This window comes from Megalopta genalis, chromosome 15, assembly GCF_051020955.1.
Source record: "Megalopta genalis isolate 19385.01 chromosome 15, iyMegGena1_principal, whole genome shotgun sequence".
In the NCBI taxonomy this organism is placed as follows: domain Eukaryota; kingdom Metazoa; phylum Arthropoda; class Insecta; order Hymenoptera; family Halictidae; genus Megalopta; species Megalopta genalis.
Genome location: NC_135027.1, coordinates 9,569,281 through 9,589,682, shown reverse-complemented (window position 1 = coordinate 9,589,682; position 20,402 = coordinate 9,569,281).

Sequence of the window (20,402 nt, the reverse complement as noted above, 5' to 3'; positions counted from 1 at the left end):
TAATCAATGCGGAGTAGAAGGTTTAGCTTCAAATCCATGCGAAACAAATGATTTAGCTTCAAATTCTTGCGATATAAATGATTTAGCTTCAACAAGAAGCGAATCAAGCGAGTTAGCTTCTCATCCATGCGAAACAAATGATTTAGCTTCAAATACTTGCGGTATAAACGATATAGCTTCAAATGCATTCGAAACAAACTAGTTAGATTCACATTCATTCGATACACATGATTTAGCTTCAAATCAATGCGATGTAGACGGTTTACTTCAAATCCATTCGAAACAAATGATTTAGCTTCAAATACTTGCGACATAAATGATTTAGCTTCAACTGCAATCGAAACATGCGAGTTAGTTTCTAACCCATGCGAAACACATGATTTAACTTCAAATCCACGCGGAGTAGAAGGATTAGCTTCAAATCCATGCGAAACAAATGATTTAGCTTCAAATACTTCCGATATAAATGATTTAGCTTCAACTGGAAACGAGACAAATGAGTTATCTTCACAATCACGCGAAACACATGACTTAGCTTCAAATCAATGCGAAGTAGAAGGTTTAGCTTCAAATCCATGCGAAACAAATGATTTAGCTTCAAATACTTACGATATAAATGATATAGCTACAAATGCATGCGAAACAAACGAGTTTGCTACACATTCATTGGAAACACATGGTTTAGCTTCAAATCAATGCGAAGTAATAGGTTTAGCTTTAAATCCCAGCGAAACAAATGATTTAGCTTCAAATTCTTGCGATATAAATGATTTAGCCTCAACTGGAAGCGAGACAAACGAGTTAGCTTCACTTTCACGCGAAACAAATGATTTAGCTTAAAACCAATGCGAAGTAGAAGGTTTAGCTTCAAATCCATGCGAAACAAATGATTCAGCTTCAAATACTTGCAAAAATAAATGATTTAGCTTCAACTGGGAGCGAAACAAGCGAGTTAGTTTCTAACCCATCCGAAACACATGATGTAAATTCTAATCAATGCGGAGTAGAAGGTTTAGCTTCAAATCAATGCGAAACAAATGATTCAGCTTCAAATACTTGCGATATAAATGATTTAGCTTCAACTGGAAGCGAATCAGCGAGTTAGCTTCTCATCCATGCGAAACAAATGATTTAGGTTCAAATACTTGCGGTATAAACGATATAGCTTCAAATGCATGCGAAACAAACTAGTTAGATTCACATTCATTCGAAACACATGATTTAGCTTCAAATCAATGCGATGTAGAATGTTTAGCTTCAAATCCATGCGAAACAAATGATTTAGCTTCAAATACTTGAGACATAAATTATTTAGCTTCAACTGGAAGCGAGACAAACGAGTTAGCTTCACATTCATGCGAAACACATGATTTAACTTCAAATCCACGCGGAGTAGAAGGATTAGCTTCAAATCCATGCGAAACAAATGATTTAGCTTCAAATACTTCCGATATAAATGATTTAGCTTCAACTGGAAACGAGACAAATGAGTTATCTTCACAATCACGCGAAACACATGACTTAGCTTCAAATCAATGCGAAGTAGAAGGTTTAGCTTCAAATCCATGCGAAACAAATGATTTAGCTTCAAATACTTACGATATAAATGATATAGCTACAAATGCATGCGAAACAAACGAGTTTGCTACACATTCATTGGAAACACATGGTTTAGCTTCAAATCAATGCGAAGTAATAGGTTTAGCTTTAAATCCCAGCGAAACAAATGATTTAGCTTCAAATTCTTGCGATATAAATGATTTAGCCTCAACTGGAAGCGAGACAAACGAGTTAGCTTCACTTTCACGCGAAACAAATGATTTAGCTTAAAACCAATGCGAAGTAGAAGGTTTAGCTTCAAATCCATGCGAAACAAATGATTCAGCTTCAAATACTTGCAAAAATAAATGATTTAGCTTCAACTGGGAGCGAAACAAGCGAGTTAGTTTCTAACCCATCCGAAACACATGATGTAAATTCTAATCAATGCGGAGTAGAAGGTTTAGCTTCAAATCAATGCGAAACAAATGATTCAGCTTCAAATACTTGCGATATAAATGATTTAGCTTCAACTGGAAGCGAATCAGCGAGTTAGCTTCTCATCCATGCGAAACAAATGATTTAGGTTCAAATACTTGCGGTATAAACGATATAGCTTCAAATGCATGCGAAACAAACTAGTTAGATTCACATTCATTCGAAACACATGATTTAGCTTCAAATCAATGCGATGTAGAATGTTTAGCTTCAAATCCATGCGAAACAAATGATTTAGCTTCAAATACTTGAGACATAAATTATTTAGCTTCAACTGGAAGCGAGACAAACGAGTTAGCTTCACATTCATGCGAAACACATGATTTAGCTTCAAATCAATGCGAAGTAGAATGTTTAGCTTCAAATCCATGCGAAAGAAATGATTTAGATTCAAATACTTGCGATATAAACGATATAGCTTCAAATGCATGCCAAACAAACGAGTTAGCTTCACATTCATTCGAAACACATGATTTAGCTTCAAATCAATGCGAAGTAGAAGATTGAGCTTCAAATCCATGCGAAACAAATGATTTAGCTTCAAATACTTGAGATATAAATGATTTAGCTTCAACTGCATGCGAAAGAATCGAGTTAAATTCAAATCCATGCGAAACACATGACAAAGCTTCAAATCAGTGCGAGGTAGAAGGTTTAGCTTCAAATCCATGCGAAACAAACGAGTTAGCTTCACAGTCATTCGAAACACGTGATTTAGCTTCAAATCAATGCGGAGTGGAAGGTTCATCTTCAAATCCATGCGAAACAAATGATTTAGCTTGAAATACTTGCGACATAAATGATTTAGCTTTAACTGGAAGCGAAACAAGCGAGTTAGTTTCTAACCCATGCGAAACACATGATTTAACTTCAAATCCACGCGGAGTAGAATGTTTAGCTTCAAATCCATGCGAAAGAAATGATTTAGATTCAAATACTTGCGATATAAACGATATAGCTTCAAATGCATGCCAAACAAACGAGTTAGCTTCACATTCATTCGAAACACATGATTTAGCTTCAAATCAATGCGTAGAAGAAGGTTTAGCTTCAAATCCAAGAGAAACAAATGATTTTGCTTCAAATTCTTGCGATATAAATGATTTAGATTCAAATCCATGCAAAACACTAGATTTAGATTCAAATCAATGCCGAGTAGAAGTTTTAGCTTCAAATCCATGCGAAACAAATGATTTACCTTCAAATACAAGCGATATAAATGATTTAGCTTCAACTGGAAGCGAAACAAGCGAGTTAGCTTGTAATCCATGCGAAACAAATGATTTAGCTTCAAGTACTTGCGATATAAACGATATAGCTTCAAATGCGTGCGAAACAAACGAGTTAGCTTCACAGTCATTCGAAACACGTGATTTAGCTTCAAATCAATGCGAAGTAGAAGGTTTAGCTTCAAATCGATGCGAAACAAACGATTTAACTTCAAATACTATCGATATAAATGATTTAGCTTCAACAGGAAGCGAAACATGCGAGTTACCATCTAAACCATGCGAAAAAAAAGATTTAGATCAAATACTTGCGATATAAATGATTTAGCTTCAACTGGAAGCGAGACAAACGAGTTAGCTTCACATTCATGCGAAACACATGATTTAGCTTCATATCAATGCGAAGCAGAAGGGTTAGCTTCAAATCCAAGCGAAACAAATGATTTAGCTTCAAATACATGCGATATAAATGATTTAGATTCAACTGGAAGCGAAACAACCGAGTTAGCTTCTAATCCATGCGAAAAAAAACATTTAGCTTCAAATACTTGCGATATGAACGATATAGATTCAAATGCATGCGAAACAAACGAGTTAGCTTCAAATCCAAGCGAAACACATGATTTGTCTTCAAAGGAATACGAAGTAGAAGATTTAGCTTCAAATCCATGCAAAACAAATGATTTAACTTCAAATACTAGCGATATAAATGATATAGCTTCAACTGGAAGCGAAACAAGCGAGTTAGCTTCTAATCCATGCGAAACAAATGATTTAGCTTCAAATACTTGCGATATAAACGATATAGCTTCAAATCCATGCGAAACAAACGAGTCAGCTTCACATTCATTCGAAACACATGATTTAGCTTCAAATCAATGCGAAGAAGAAGGTTTGGTTCAAATCCAAGAGAAACAAATGATTTTGCTTCAAATACTTGCGATATAAATGATTTAGATTCAACTGCATGCGAAACAAACAAGTTAGATTCAAATCCATGCAAAACACGAGATTTAGATTCAAATCAATGCCGAGTAGAAGTTTTAGCTTCAAATCCATGCGAAGCAAATGATTTGGATTCAAATAATTGCGATATAAATGATTTAGATTCAACTGTATGCGAAACAAAGAACTTAGATTCACATACATTCGATACAAATGATTTAGCTTCAAATCAATCCGAAGTAGAAGGTTTAGCTTCAAATCCATGCGAAACAAATGATTAAGCTTCAAATACTTGCAATATAAATGATTTAGCTTCAACTGGACGCGAGACAAACGAGTTAGCTTCAAATTCATGCGAAAACACATGATATATCTTCAAAGCAACGCGAAGTAGAAGGATTAGCATCAAATCCATGCGAAACAAATGATTTAGCTTCAAGTACTAGCGATATAAATGATTTAGCTTTAACTGGAAGCGAAACATGCGAGTTAGCTTCTAATCCATGCGAAACAAACGAGTTAGCTTCACATTCATTCGAAACACATGATTTAGCCTCAAATCAATGCGAGGTAGAAGATTTAGCTTCAAGTCCATGCGACACAATTGATTTAGCTTCAAATACTTGCGATATAAACGATATATCTTCAAATGCATGCGAAACAAACGAGTTAGCTTCACAGTCATTCGAAACACATGATTTAGCTTCAAATCAAAGCGAAGTAGAAGGTTTAGCTTCAAATCCATGCGAAACAAATGATTTACCTTCAAATACTTGCGATATAAATGATTTAGATTCAACTGCATGCGAAACAAACGAGTTAGTTTCACGTTCATTCCAAACACATGGTTTAGATTCAAATCAATGCCGAGTAGAAGTTTTAGCTTCAAATCCAAGCGAAACAAATGATTTTGCTTCAAATACTTGCGATATAAACGATGTAGCTTCAAATGCATGCGAAACAAACGAGTTAGCTTCACATTCATTCGAAACACACGATTTATCTTCAAATCAATGCGAAGTAGAGGGTTTAACTTCATATCCAAACGAAACAATTAATTTAGCTTCAAATACTTGCGATATAAACGATTTAGATTCAACTGCATGCGAAACAATCGAGTTAGCTTCAAATCCACGCGAAACACGTGATTTATCTTCCTTGCATTTCGTAGTAGAAGGTTTAGCTTCAAATCCATGCGAAACAAATGATTTAGCTTCACAGTCATTCGAAACACATGATTTAGCTTCAAATCAATGCGAAGTAGAAGGTGTACCTTCAAATCCACGCGAAACAAATGATTTGCCTTCAAATACTGGCGATATAAATGATTTAGCACCAACTGGAAGCGAAACATGCGAGTTTGCTTCAAATCCTTGCGAAACAAATGATTTAGCTTCAAATACTTGCGATATAAACGATATAGCTTCAAATTCATGCGAAACAAACGAGTTAGCTTCACAGTCATTCGAAACACATGATTTAGCTTCAAATCAATGCGAAGTAGAAGGTTTAGCTTCAAATCCATGCGAAACAAATGATTTACCTTCAAATACTTGCGATATAAATGATTTAGCTTTAACTGGAAGCGAAACAAGCGAGTTAGTTTCTAATCCATGCGAAACAAACGAGTTAGCTTCACATTAATTCGAAACACATGATTTAGCCTCAAATCAATGCGAAGTAGAAGGTTTAGTTTCAAATCCATGCGACACAAATGATTTACCTTCAAATACTTGCGATATAAATGATTTAGCTTTAACTGGAAGCGAAACAAGCGAGTTAGCTTCAAATTCATGCGAAACAAACGAGTTAGCTTCACAGTCATTCGAAACACATGATTTAGCTTCAAATCAATGCGAAGTAGAAGGTTTAGCTTCAAATCCATGCGACACAATTGATTTAGCTTCAAATACTTGCGATATAAATGATTGAGCATCAACTTGAAACGAAACAAGCGAGTTAGCTTCTAAACCATGCGAAACACATGATTTAACTTCTAATCAATGCAGAGTAGAAGGTTCAGCTTCAAATCCATGCGAAACAAATGATTTAGCTTCAAATCCATGCGAACCACGTGATTTAGCTTCAAATCAATGCGGAGTAGAAGGTTTATCTTCAAATCCTTGCGAAATAAATGATTTAGCTTCAAATACTTGCGATATAAATGATTTAGCATTAACTGGAAGCGAAACAAGCGAGTTAGATTCTAATCCATGCGAAACGAATGATTTAGCTTTAAATACTTGCGATATAAACGATATAGCTTCAAATGCATGCGAAACAAACGAGTTAGCTTCACATTCATTTGAAACACATGATTTAGCTTCAAATCAATGCGAAGAAGAAGGTTTAGCATCAAATCCAAGCGAAACACATGATTTGTCTCCAAAGGAATACGAACTAGAAGGTTTAGATTCAAATCCATGCGAAACAAATGATTTAATTTCAAATACTAGCGATATAAATGATATAGCTTCAACTGGAAGCGAAACAAGCGAGTTAGCTTCTAATACATGCGAAACACATGATTTAGCTTCAAGTACTTGGGATATAAACGATATAGCTTCAAATGCATGTGATACAAACGAGTTAGCTTCACACTCATTCGAAACACATGACTTAGATTCAAATCAATGCGAAGTAGAAGGTTTAGCTTCAAATCCATGCGAAACAAATGATTTAGCTTCAAATTCTTGCGATATAAATGGTTTAACTTTAACTGGAAGCGAATCAAGCGAGTTAGCTTCAAATCCATCCGAAACACATGATTTGTCTTCAAAGGAATACGAAGTAGAAGGTTTAGCTTCAAATCCATGCGAAGCAAATGATTTAGCTTCAAATACATGCGACATATATGATTTAGCTTCAACTGGAAGCGATAAAAGCGAGTTAGTTTCTAACCCATGCGAAACACATGTTTAAATTCAAATCCACGCGGAGTAGAAGGTTTAGCTTCAAATCCATGCGAAACAATTGATTTAGCTTCAAATACTGCCGGTATAAATGATTTAGCTTCAACTGGAAGCGAGACCAACGAGATAGCTTCAAATCCATGCGAAACACAAGATTTGTCTTCAAAGCAATGCGAAGTAGAAGGTTTAGCTTCAAATCCATGCGAAACAAATGATTTAGATACAAATACTTGCGATACAAATGATTTAGCTTCAACTGAAAGCGAAACAAACGAGTTAGCTTCACAGTCATTCGAAACACACGATTTAGCTTCAAATCAATGCGAAGTAGAAGATTGAGCTCCAAATCCATGCGAAACAAATGATTTAGCTTCAAATACTTGAGATATAAATGATTTAGCTTCAACTGCATGCGAAAGAATCGAGTTAAATTCAAATCCATGCGAAACACATGACAAAGCTTCAAATCAGTGCGAGGTAGAAGGTTTAGCTTCAAATCCATGCGAAACAAACGAGTTAGCTTCACAGTCATTCGAAACACGTGATTTAGCTTCAAATCAATGCGGAGTAGAAGGTTCATCTTCAAATCCATGCGAAACAAATGATTTAGCTTGAAATACTTGCGACATAAATGATTTAGCTTTAACTGGAAGCGAAACAAGCGAGTTAGTTTCTAACCCATGCGAAACACATGATTTAACTTCAAATCCACGCGGAGTAGAATGTTTAGCTTCAAATCCATGCGAAAGAAATGATTTAGATTCAAATACTTGCGATATAAACGATATAGCTTCAAATGCATGCCAAACAAACGAGTTAGCTTCACATTCATTCGAAACACATGATTTAGCTTCAAATCAATGCGTAGAAGAAGGTTTAGCTTCAAATCCAAGAGAAACAAATGATTTTGCCACAAATTCTTGCGATATAAATGATTTAGATTCAACTGCATGCGAAACAAACAAGTTAGATTCAAATCCATGCAAAACACTAGATTTAGATTCAAATCAATGCCGAGTAGAAGTTTTAGCTTCAAATCCATGCGAAACCAATGATTTACCTTCAAATACAAGCGATATAAATGATTTAGCTTCAACTGGAAGCGAAACAAGCGAGTTAGCTTGTAATCCATGCGAAACAAATGATTTAGCTTCAAGTACTTGCGATATAAACGATATAGCTTCAAATGCGTGCGAAACAAACGAGTTAGCTTCACAGTCATTCGAAACACGTGATTTAGCTTCAAATCAATGCGGAGTAGAAGGTTCATCTTCAAATCCATGCGAAACAAATGATTTCGCTTGAAATACTTGCGACATAAATGATTTAGCTTCAACTGGAAGCGAAACAAGCGAGTTAGTTTCTAACTCATGCGAAACACATGATTTAACTTCAAATCCACGCGGACTAGACGGTTTAGCTTCAAATCCATGCGAAAGAAATGATTTAGCTTCAAATACTTGCGATATAAACGATATAGCTTCAAATGCATGCCAAACAAACGAGTTAGCTTCACATTCATTCGAAACACATGATTTAGCTTCAAATCAATGCGTAGAAGAAGGTTTAGCTTCAAATCCAAGAGAAACAAATGATTTTGCTTCAAATTCTTGCGATATAAATGATTTAGATTCAACTGCATGCGAAACAAACAAGTTAGATTCAAATCCATGCAAAACAATAGATTTAGATTCAAATCAATGCCGAGTAGAAGTTTTAGCTTCAAATCCATGCGAAACAAATGATTTACCTTCAAATACAAGCGATATAAATGATTTAGCTTCAACTGGAAGCGAAACAAGCGAGTTAGCTTGTAATCCATGCGAAACAAATGATTTAGCTTCAAGTACTTGCGATATAAACGATATAGCTTCAAATGCGTGCGAAACAAACGAGTTAGCTTCACAGTCATTCGAAACACGTGATTTAGCTTCAAATCAATGCGAAGTAGAAGGTTTAGCTTCAAATCCATGCGAAACAAACGATTTAACTTCAAATACTATCGATATAAATGATTTAGCTTCAACTGGAAGCGAAACATGCGAGTTAGCATCTAAACCATGCGAAAAAAAAGATTTAGATCAAATACTTGCGATATAAATGATTTAGCTTCAACTGGAAGCGAGACAACCGAGTTAGCTTCTAATCCATGCGAAACGAATGATTTAGCTTCAAAAACTTGCGATATAAACGATATAGCTTCAAATGCATGCGAAACAAACGAGTTAGCTTCACATTCATTCGAAACACGTGATTTAGCTTCAAATCAATGCGATGAAGAAGGTTTAGCATCAAATCCAAGCGAAACAAATGATTTAGCTTCAAATACATGCGATATAAATGATTTAGATTCAACTGGAAGCGAAACAACCGAGTTAGCTTCTAATCCATGCGAAACGAATGATTTAGCTTCAAAAACTTGCGATATAAACGATATAGCTTCAAATGCATGCGAAACAAACGAGTTAGCTTCACATTCATTCGAAACACGTGATTTAGCTTCAAATCAATGCGATGAAGAAGGTTTAGCATCAAATCCAAGCGAAACAAATGATTTTGCTTCAAATACTTGGGATATAAATGATTTAGATTCAACTGCATGCGAAACAAACAAGTTAGATACAAATCAACGCGAAAAACGAGATTTAGATTTAAATCAATGCGAAGTAGAAGGTTTAGCTTCAAATCCATGCGAAACAAATGATTTACCTTCAAATACTTGCGATATAAATGATTTAGCTTTAACTGGAAGCGAAACAAGCGAGTTAGTTTCTAATCCATGCGAAACAAACGAGTTAGCTTCACATTAATTCGAAACACATGATTTAGCCTCAAATCAATGCGAAGTAGAAGGTTTAGTTTCAAATCCATGCGACACAAATGATTTACCTTCAAATACTTGCGATATAAATGATTTAGCTTTAACTGGAAGCGAAACAAGCGAGTTAGCTTCAAATTCATGCGAAACAAACGAGTTAGCTTCACAGTCATTCGAAACACATGATTTAGCTTCAAATCAATGCGAAGTAGAAGGTTTAGCTTCAAATCCATGCGACACAATTGATTTAGCTTCAAATACTTGCGATATAAATGATTTAGCATCAACTTGAAGCGAAACAAGCGAGTTAGCTTCTAAACCATGCGAAACACATGATTTAACTTCTAATCAATGCAGAGTAGAAGGTTCAGCTTCAAATCCATGCGAAACAAATGATTTAGCTTCAAATCCATGCGAACCACGTGATTTAGCTTCAAATCAATGCGGAGTAGAAGGTTTATCTTCAAATCCTTGCGAAATAAATGATTTAGCTTCAAATACTTGCGATATAAATGATTTAGCATTAACTGGAAGCGAAACAAGCGAGTTAGATTCTAATCCATGCGAAACGAATGATTTAGCTTTAAATACTTGCGATATAAACGATATAGCTTGAAATGCATGCGAAACAAACGAGTTAGCTTCACATTCATTTGAAACACATGATTTAGCTTCAAATCAATGCGAAGAAGAAGGTTTAGCATCAAATCCAAGCGAAACACATGATTTGTCTCCAAAGGAATACGAACTAGAAGGTTTAGATTCAAATCCATGCGAAACAAATGATTTAATTTCAAATACTAGCGATATAAATGATATAGCTTCAACTGGAAGCGAAACAAGCGAGTTAGCTTCTAATACATGCGAAACACATGATTTAGCTTCAAGTACTTGGGATATAAACGATATAGCTTCAAATGCATGTGATACAAACGAGTTAGCTTCACACTCATTCGAAACACATGACTTAGATTCAAATCAATGCGAAGTAGAAGCTTTAGCTTCAAATCCATGCGAAACAAATGATTTAGCTTCAAATTCTTGCGATATAAATGGTTTAGCTTTAACTGGAAGCGAATCAAGCGAGTTAGCTTCAAATCCATCCGAAACACATGATTTGTCTTCAAAGGAATACGAAGTAGAAGGTTTAGCTTCAAATCCATGCGAAGCAAATGATTTAGCTTCAAATACATGCGACATATATGATTTAGCTTCAACTGGAAGCGATAAAAGCGAGTTAGTTTCTAACCCATGCGAAACACATGTTTAAATTCAAATCCACGCGGAGTAGAAGGTTTAGCTTCAAATCCATGCGAAACAATTGATTTAGCTTCAAATACTGCCGGTATAAATGATTTAGCTTCAACTGGAAGCGAGACCAACGAAATAGCTTCAAATCCATGCGAAACACAAGATTTGTCTTCAAAGCAATGCGAAGTAGAAGGTTTAGCTTCAAATCCATGCGAAACAAATGATTTAGATACAAATACTTGCGATACAAATGATTTAGCTTCAACTGAAAGCGAAACAAACGAGTTAGCTTCACAGTCATTCGAAACACACGATTTAGCTTCAAATCAATGCGAAGTAGAAGATTGAGCTCCAAATCCATGCGAAACAAATGATTTAGCTTCAAATACTTGAGATATAAATGATTTAGCTTCAACTGCATGCGAAAGAATCGAGTTAAATTCAAATCCATGCGAAACACATGACAAAGCTTCAAATCAGTGCGAGGTAGAAGGTTTAGCTTCAAATCCATGCGAAACAAACGAGTTAGCTTCACAGTCATTCGAAACACGTGATTTAGCTTCAAATCAATGCGGAGTAGAAGGTTCATCTTCAAATCCATGCGAAACAAATGATTTAGCTTGAAATACTTGCGACATAAATGATTTAGCTTTAACTGGAAGCGAAACAAGCGAGTTAGTTTCTAACCCATGCGAAACACATGATTTAACTTCAAATCCACGCGGAGTAGAATGTTTAGCTTCAAATCCATGCGAAAGAAATGATTTAGATTCAAATACTTGCGATATAAACGATATAGCTTCAAATGCATGCCAAACAAACGAGTTAGCTTCACATTCATTCGAAACACATGATTTAGTTTCAAATCAATGCGTAGAAGAAGGTTTAGCTTCAAATCCAAGAGAAACAAATGATTTTGCCACAAATTCTTGCGATATAAATGATTTAGATTCAACTGCATGCGAAACAAACAAGTTAGATTCAAATCCATGCAAAACACTAGATTTAGATTCAAATCAATGCCGAGTAGAAGTTTTAGCTTCAAATCCATGCGAAACCAATGATTTACCTTCAAATACAAGCGATATAAATGATTTAGCTTCAACTGGAAGCGAAACAAGCGAGTTAGCTTGTAATCCATGCGAAACAAATGATTTAGCTTCAAGTACTTGCGATATAAACGATATAGCTTCAAATGCGTGCGAAACAAACGAGTTAGCTTCACAGTCATTCGAAACACGTGATTTAGCTTCAAATCAATGCGGAGTAGAAGGTTCATCTTCAAATCCATGCGAAACGAATGATTTAGCTTCAAAAACTTGCGATATAAACGATATAGCTTCAAATGCATGCGAAACAAACGAGTTAGCTTCACATTCATTCGAAACACGTGATTTAGCTTCAAATCAATGCGATGAAGAAGGTTTAGCATCAAATCCAAGCGAAACAAATGATTTTGCTTCAAATACTTGGGATATAAATGATTTAGATTCAACTGCATGCGAAACAAACAAGTTAGATACAAATCAACGCGAAAAACGAGATTTAGGTTTAAATCAATGCGAAGTAGAAGGTTTAGCTTCAAATCCATGCGAAACAAATGATTTACCTTCAAATACTTGCGATATAAATGATTTAGCTTTAACTGGAAGCGAAACAAGCGAGTTAGTTTCTAATCCATGCGAAACAAACGAGTTAGCTTTAAATACTTGCGATATAAACGATATAGCTTGAAATGCATGCGAAACAAACGAGTTAGCTTCACATTCATTTGAAACACATGATTTAGCTTCAAATCAATGCGAAGAAGAAGGTTTAGCATCAAATCCAAGCGAAACACATGATTTGTCTCCAAAGGAATACGAACTAGAAGGTTTAGATTCAAATCCATGCGAAACAAATGATTTAATTTCAAATACTAGCGATATAAATGATATAGCTTCAACTGGAAGCGAAACAAGCGAGTTAGCTTCTAATACATGCGAAACACATGATTTAGCTTCAAGTACTTGGGATATAAACGATATAGCTTCAAATGCATGTGATACAAACGAGTTAGCTTCACACTCATTCGAAACACATGACTTAGATTCAAATCAATGCGAAGTAGAAGGTTTAGCTTCAAATCCATGCGAAACAAATGATTTAGCTTCAAATTCTTGCGATATAAATGGTTTAGCTTTAACTGGAAGCGAATCAAGCGAGTTAGCTTCAAATCCATCCGAAACACATGATTTGTCTTCAACGGAATACGAAGTAGAAGGTTTAGCTTCAAATCCATGCGAAGCAAATGATTTAGCTTCAAATACATGCGACATATATGATTTAGCTTCAACTGGAAGCGATAAAAGCGAGTTAGTTTCTAACCCATGCGAAACACATGTTTAAATTCAAATCCACGCGGAGTAGAAGGTTTAGCTTCAAATCCATGCGAAACAATTGATTTAGCTTCAAATACTGCCGGTATAAATGATTTAGCTTCAACTGGAAGCGAGACCAACGAAATAGCTTCAAATCCATGCGAAACACAAGATTTGTCTTCAAAGCAATGCGAAGTAGAAGGTTTAGCTTCAAATCCATGCGAAACAAATGATTTAGATACAAATACTTGCGATACAAATGATTTAGCTTCAACTGAAAGCGAAACAAACGAGTTAGCTTCACAGTCATTCGAAACACACGATTTAGCTTCAAATCAATGCGAAGTAGAAGATTGAGCTCCAAATCCATGCGAAACAAATGATTTAGCTTCAAATACTTGAGATATAAATGATTTAGCTTCAACTGCATGCGAAAGAATCGAGTTAAATTCAAATCCATGCGAAACACATGACAAAGCTTCAAATCAGTGCGAGGTAGAAGGTTTAGCTTCAAATCCATGCGAAACAAACGAGTTAGCTTCACAGTCATTCGAAACACGTGATTTAGCTTCAAATCAATGCGGAGTAGAAGGTTCATCTTCAAATCCATGCGAAACAAATGATTTAGCTTGAAATACTTGCGACATAAATGATTTAGCTTTAACTGGAAGCGAAACAAGCGAGTTAGTTTCTAACCCATGCGAAACACATGATTTAACTTCAAATCCACGCGGAGTAGAATGTTTAGCTTCAAATCCATGCGAAAGAAATGATTTAGATTCAAATACTTGCGATATAAACGATATAGCTTCAAATGCATGCCAAACAAACGAGTTAGCTTCACATTCATTCGAAACACATGATTTAGTTTCAAATCAATGCGTAGAAGAAGGTTTAGCTTCAAATCCAAGAGAAACAAATGATTTTGCCACAAATTCTTGCGATATAAATGATTTAGATTCAACTGCATGCGAAACAAACAAGTTAGATTCAAATCCATGCAAAACACTAGATTTAGATTCAAATCAATGCCGAGTAGAAGTTTTAGCTTCAAATCCATGCGAAACCAATGATTTACCTTCAAATACAAGCGATATAAATGATTTAGCTTCAACTGGAAGCGAAACAAGCGAGTTAGCTTGTAATCCATGCGAAACAAATGATTTAGCTTCAAGTACTTGCGATATAAACGATATAGCTTCAAATGCGTGCGAAACAAACGAGTTAGCTTCACAGTCATTCGAAACACGTGATTTAGCTTCAAATCAATGCGGAGTAGAAGGTTCATCTTCAAATCCATGCGAAACAAATGATTTCGCTTGAAATACTTGCGACATAAATGATTTAGCTTCAACTGGAAGCGAAACAAGCGAGTTAGTTTCTAACTCATGCGAAACACATGATTTAACTTCAAATCCACGCGGACTAGACGGTTTAGCTTCAAATCCATGCGAAAGAAATGATTTAGCTTCAAATACTTGCGATATAAACGATATAGCTTCAAATGCATGCCAAACAAACGAGTTAGCTTCACATTCATTCGAAACACATGATTTAGCTTCAAATCAATGCGTAGAAGAAGGTTTAGCTTCAAATCCAAGAGAAACAAATGATTTTGCTTCAAATTCTTGCGATATAAATGATTTAGATTCAACTGCATGCGAAACAAACAAGTTAGATTCAAATCCAAGCAAAACACTAGATTTAGATTCAAATCAATGCCGAGTAGAAGTTTTAGCTTCAAATCCATGCGAAACAAATGATTTACCTTCAAATACAAGCGATATAAATGATTTAGCTTCAACTGAAAGCGAAACAAGCGAGTTAGCTTGTAATCCATGCGAAACAAATGATTTAGCTTCAAGTACTTGCGATATAAACGATATAGCTTCAAATGCGAGCGAAACAAACGAGTTAGCTTCACAGTCATTCGAAACACGTGATTTAGCTTCAAATCAATGCGAAGTAGAAAGTTTAGCTTCAAATCCATGCGAAACAAACGATTTAACTTCAAATACTATCGATATAAATGATTTAGCTTCAACTGGAAGCGAAACATGCGAGTTAGCATCTAAACCATGCGAAAAAAAAGATTTAGATCAAATACTTGCGATATAAATGATTTAGCTTCAACTGGAAGCGAGACAACCGAGTTAGCTTCTAATCCATGCGAAACGAATGATTTAGCTTCAAAAACTTGCGATATAAACGATATAGCTTCAAATGCATGCGAAACAAACGAGTTAGCTTCACATTCATTCGAAACACGTGATTTAGCTTCAAATCAATGCGATGAAGAAGGTTTAGCATCAAATCCAAGCGAAACAAATGATTTAGCTTCAAATACATGCGATATAAATGATTTAGATTCAACTGGAAGCGAAACAACCGAGTTAGCTTCTAATCCATGCGAAACGAATGATTTAGCTTCAAAAACTTGCGATATAAACGATATAGCTTCAAATGCATGCGAAACAAACGAGTTAGCTTCACATTCATTCGAAACACGTGATTTAGCTTCAAATCAATGCGATGAAGAAGGTTTAGCATCAAATCCAAGCGAAACAAATGATTTTGCTTCAAATACTTGGGATATAAATGATTTAGATTCAACTGCATGCGAAACAAACAAGTTAGATACAAATCAACGCGAAAAACGAGATTTAGATTTAAATCAATGCGGAGTAGAAGTTTTAGCTACAAATCCATTCGAAACAAATGATTTAGCTTCAAATACTTGCGATATAAATGATTTAGATTCAACTCCATGCGAAACATATGATTTGTCTTCAAAGGAATACGAAGTAGAAGGTTTAGCTTCAAATCCATGTAAAGCAAATGATTTAACTTCAAATACTAGCGATATAAATGATTAAGCTTCAACTGGAAGCGAAACAAGCGAGTTAGCTTCTAATCCATGCGAAACGAATGATTTAGCTTCAAATACTTGCGATATAAACGATATAGCTTCAAATGCATGCGAAACAAACAAGTTAGATTCAAATCCATGCGAAAAACGAGATTTTGATTTAAATCAATGCGGAGTAGTATTTTTAGCTACAAATCCTTGCGAAACAAATTATTTAGCATCAAATACTTGCGATATAAACGATATAGCTTCAAATGCATGCGAAACAAACGAGTTAGCTTCACATTCATTCGAAACACGTGATTTAGATTCAAATCAATGCGATGAAGAAGGTTTAGCATCAAATCCAAGCGAAACATATGATTTTGCTTCAAATACTCGGGATATAAATGATTTAGATTCAACTGCATGCGAAACAAACAAGTTAGATACAAATCAACGCGAAAAACGAGATTTAGATTTAAATCAATGCGGAGTAGAAGTTTTAGCTACAAATCCATTCGAAACAAATGATTTAGCTTCAAATACTTGCGATATAAACGATATAGCTTCAAATGCATGCGAAACAAACGAGTTAGCTTCAAATCCACGCGAAAAACATGATTTGTCTTCAAAGGAATACGAAGTAGAAGGTTTAGCTTCAAATCCATGCGAACCAAATGATTCAGCATCAAATACTTGCGCTATAAATGATTTAGCATTAACTGGAAGCGAAACAAGCGAGTTAGCTTCAAATCCATGCGAAACACATGATTTGTCTTCAAAGGAATACGAAGTAGAAGGATTAGCTTCAAATCCATGCGAAACAAATGATTTAACTTCAAATACTAGCGATATAAATGATATAGCTTCAATTGGAAGCGAAACAAGCGAGTTAGCTTCTAATCCATGCGAAACAAATGATTTACACTCGAATACTTGCAATATAAATGATTTAGCTTCAACTGCATGCGAAACAATCGAGTTAGACTCAAATCCATGCGAAACACATGATTTATCTTCAAAGCAACGCGATGTAGAAGGTTTAGCTTCAAATCCATGCGAAACAAATTATTTTGCTTCAAATACTTGCGATATAATTAATTTAGATTCAACTGCATACGAAACAAACAAGCTAGATTCAAATCCATGCAAAACACGAGATTTAGATTCAAATCAATGCCGAGTAGATGTTTTAACTTCAATTCCATGCGAAACAAATGATTTAGCTTCAAATACTTGCGATATAAACGTTATAGCTTCAAATGCATGCGAAACAAACGAGTTAGCTTCACAGTCATACGAAACACATGATTTATCTTCAAATCCATGCGAAGTAGAAGGTTTAGCTTCAAATCCATGCGAAACAAATGATTTACCTTGAAGTACTAGCGATATAAATGATTTAGCTTCATCTGCATGCGAAACATCTTTGTTAGAATCAAATCCATGCGAAACACATGATTTGTCTTCAAAGCAACGCGAAGTAGAAGGTTTAGCTTCAAATCCATGCGAAGAAGAAGGTTTAGCTTCAAATCCAAGAGAAACAAATGATTTTGCTTCAAATACTTGCGATATAAATGATTTAGATTCAACTGCATGCGAAACAAACAAGTTAGATTCAAAACCATACGAAACACGAGATTTAGATTCTAATCAATGCCGAGTAGAAGTTTTAGCTTCAAATCCATGCGAAAAACTGATTTAGCTTCAAATACTAGCGATATGAATGATATAGCTTCAACTGGAAGCGATACAAGCGAGTTAGCTTCTAATCCATGCGAAACGAATGATTTAGCTTCAAATACTTGCGATATAAACGATATAGCTTCACATGCATGCGATACAAACGAGCAGCTTCACATTCATTCGAAACACATGACTTAGGTTCAAATCAATGCGAAGTAGAAGGTTTAGGTTCCAATCGATGCGAAACAAATGATTTAGCTTCAAATACTTGCGATATTAATGATTTAGCTTTAACTGGAAGCGAAACAAGCGAGTTAGCTTCTAATCCATGCGAAACAAATGATTTACACTCGAATACTTGCAATATAAATGATTTAGCTTCAACTGCATGCGAAACAATCGAGTTAGACTCAAATCCATGCGAAACACATGATTTATCTTCAAAGCAACGCGATGTAGAAGGTTTAGCTTCAAATCCATGCGAAACAAATTATTTTGCTTCAAATACTTGCGATATAATTAATTTAGATTCAACTGCATACGAAAAAAACAAGCTAGATTCAAATCCATGCAAAACACGAGATTTAGATTCAAATCAATGCCGAGTAGATGTTTTAACTTCAATTCCATGCGAAACAAATGATTTAGCTTCAAATACTTGCGATATAAACGTTATAGCTTCAAATGCATGCGAAACAAACGAGTTAGCTTCACAGTCATACGAAACACATGATTTATCTTCAAATCCATGCGAAGTAGAAGGTTTAGCTTCAAATCCATGCGAAGAAGAAGGTTTAGCTTCAAATCCAAGAGAAACAAATGATTTTGCTTCAAATATTTGCGATATAAATGATTTAGATTCAACTGCATGCGAAACAAACAAGTTAGATTCAAAACCATACGAAACACGAGATTTAGATTCTAATCAATGCCGAGTAGAAGTTTTAGCTTCAAATCCATGCGAAAGAAATGATTTTGCTTCAAATACTTCCGATATAGTTGATTTAGATTCAACTGCATGCGAAACAAACGAGTTAGCTTCAAATCCATGTGAAATACATGAATTAGCTTCAAATACTTGCGATATAAATGATTTAGCTTCAACTGGAAGCGAGACAAAAGAGTTAGATTCACATTCATGCGAAACACATGATTTAGCTTCAAATCAATGCGAAGTAGGCGGTTTAGCTACAAATCCATGTGAAACAAGTGATTTAGCTTCAAATACTTGCGATATAAATGATTTAGCTTCAACTGAATGCGAAACAAACGAGTTAGCTTCAAATCCATGCGAAACAATAGATTTATCTTCAAGTACTTGGGATATAAACGATATAGCTTCAAACGCATGCGATACAAACGAGTTAGCTTCACATTCATTCGAAACACATGACATAGGTTCAAAGCAATGCGAAGTAGAAGGTTTAGCTTCAAATCCATGCGAACCAAATGATTTAGCTTCAAATACTTGCGATATAAATGATTTTCGCATTAACTGGAAGCGAAACAAGCGAGTTAGCTTCAAATCCATGCGAAACACATGATTTGTCTTCAAAGGAATACGAAGTAGCGGGTTTAGCTTCAAATCCATGTAAAACAAATGATTTAACTTCAAATACTAGCGATATAAATGATTTAACTTCAACTGGAAGCGAAACAAGCGAGTTAGCTTCTAATCCACGCGAAACGAATGATTTAGCTTCAAATACTTGCGATATAAATGATATAGCTCCAAATGCATGCGAAACAAACGAGTTAGCTTCACATTCATTCGAAACACATGATTTAGCTTCAAATCAATGCGAAGAAGAAGGTTTAGCTTCACATCCAAGAGAAACAAATGATTTTGCTTCAAATACTTGCGATATAAATGATTTAGATTCAACTGCATGCGAAACAAACAAATTAGATTCACATTCATTCGAAACACATGATTTAGCTTCAAATCCATGCGAGGGAAAAGCTTTGGCTTCAAATCCATGCGAAACAAATGATTTACCTTCAAATACTTGCGATATAAATGATTTAGATTCAACTGCTTGCGAAACAAACAACTAATATTCACATTCATTCGAAACACATGATTTAGCTTCAAATCAATGCGAAGTAGAAGGTATATTTTCAAATCCATGTCAAACAAATGATTTAACTACAAATTCTAGCGATATAAATGATTTGGTTTCAATTGGAAGCGAGAGAAAAGAGTTAGATTCACATTCATGCGAAACACATGATTTAGCTTCAAATCAATGCGAAGAAGAAGGTTCATCTTCAAATCAATGCGAAACAAATGATTTAGCTTCAAATACTTGC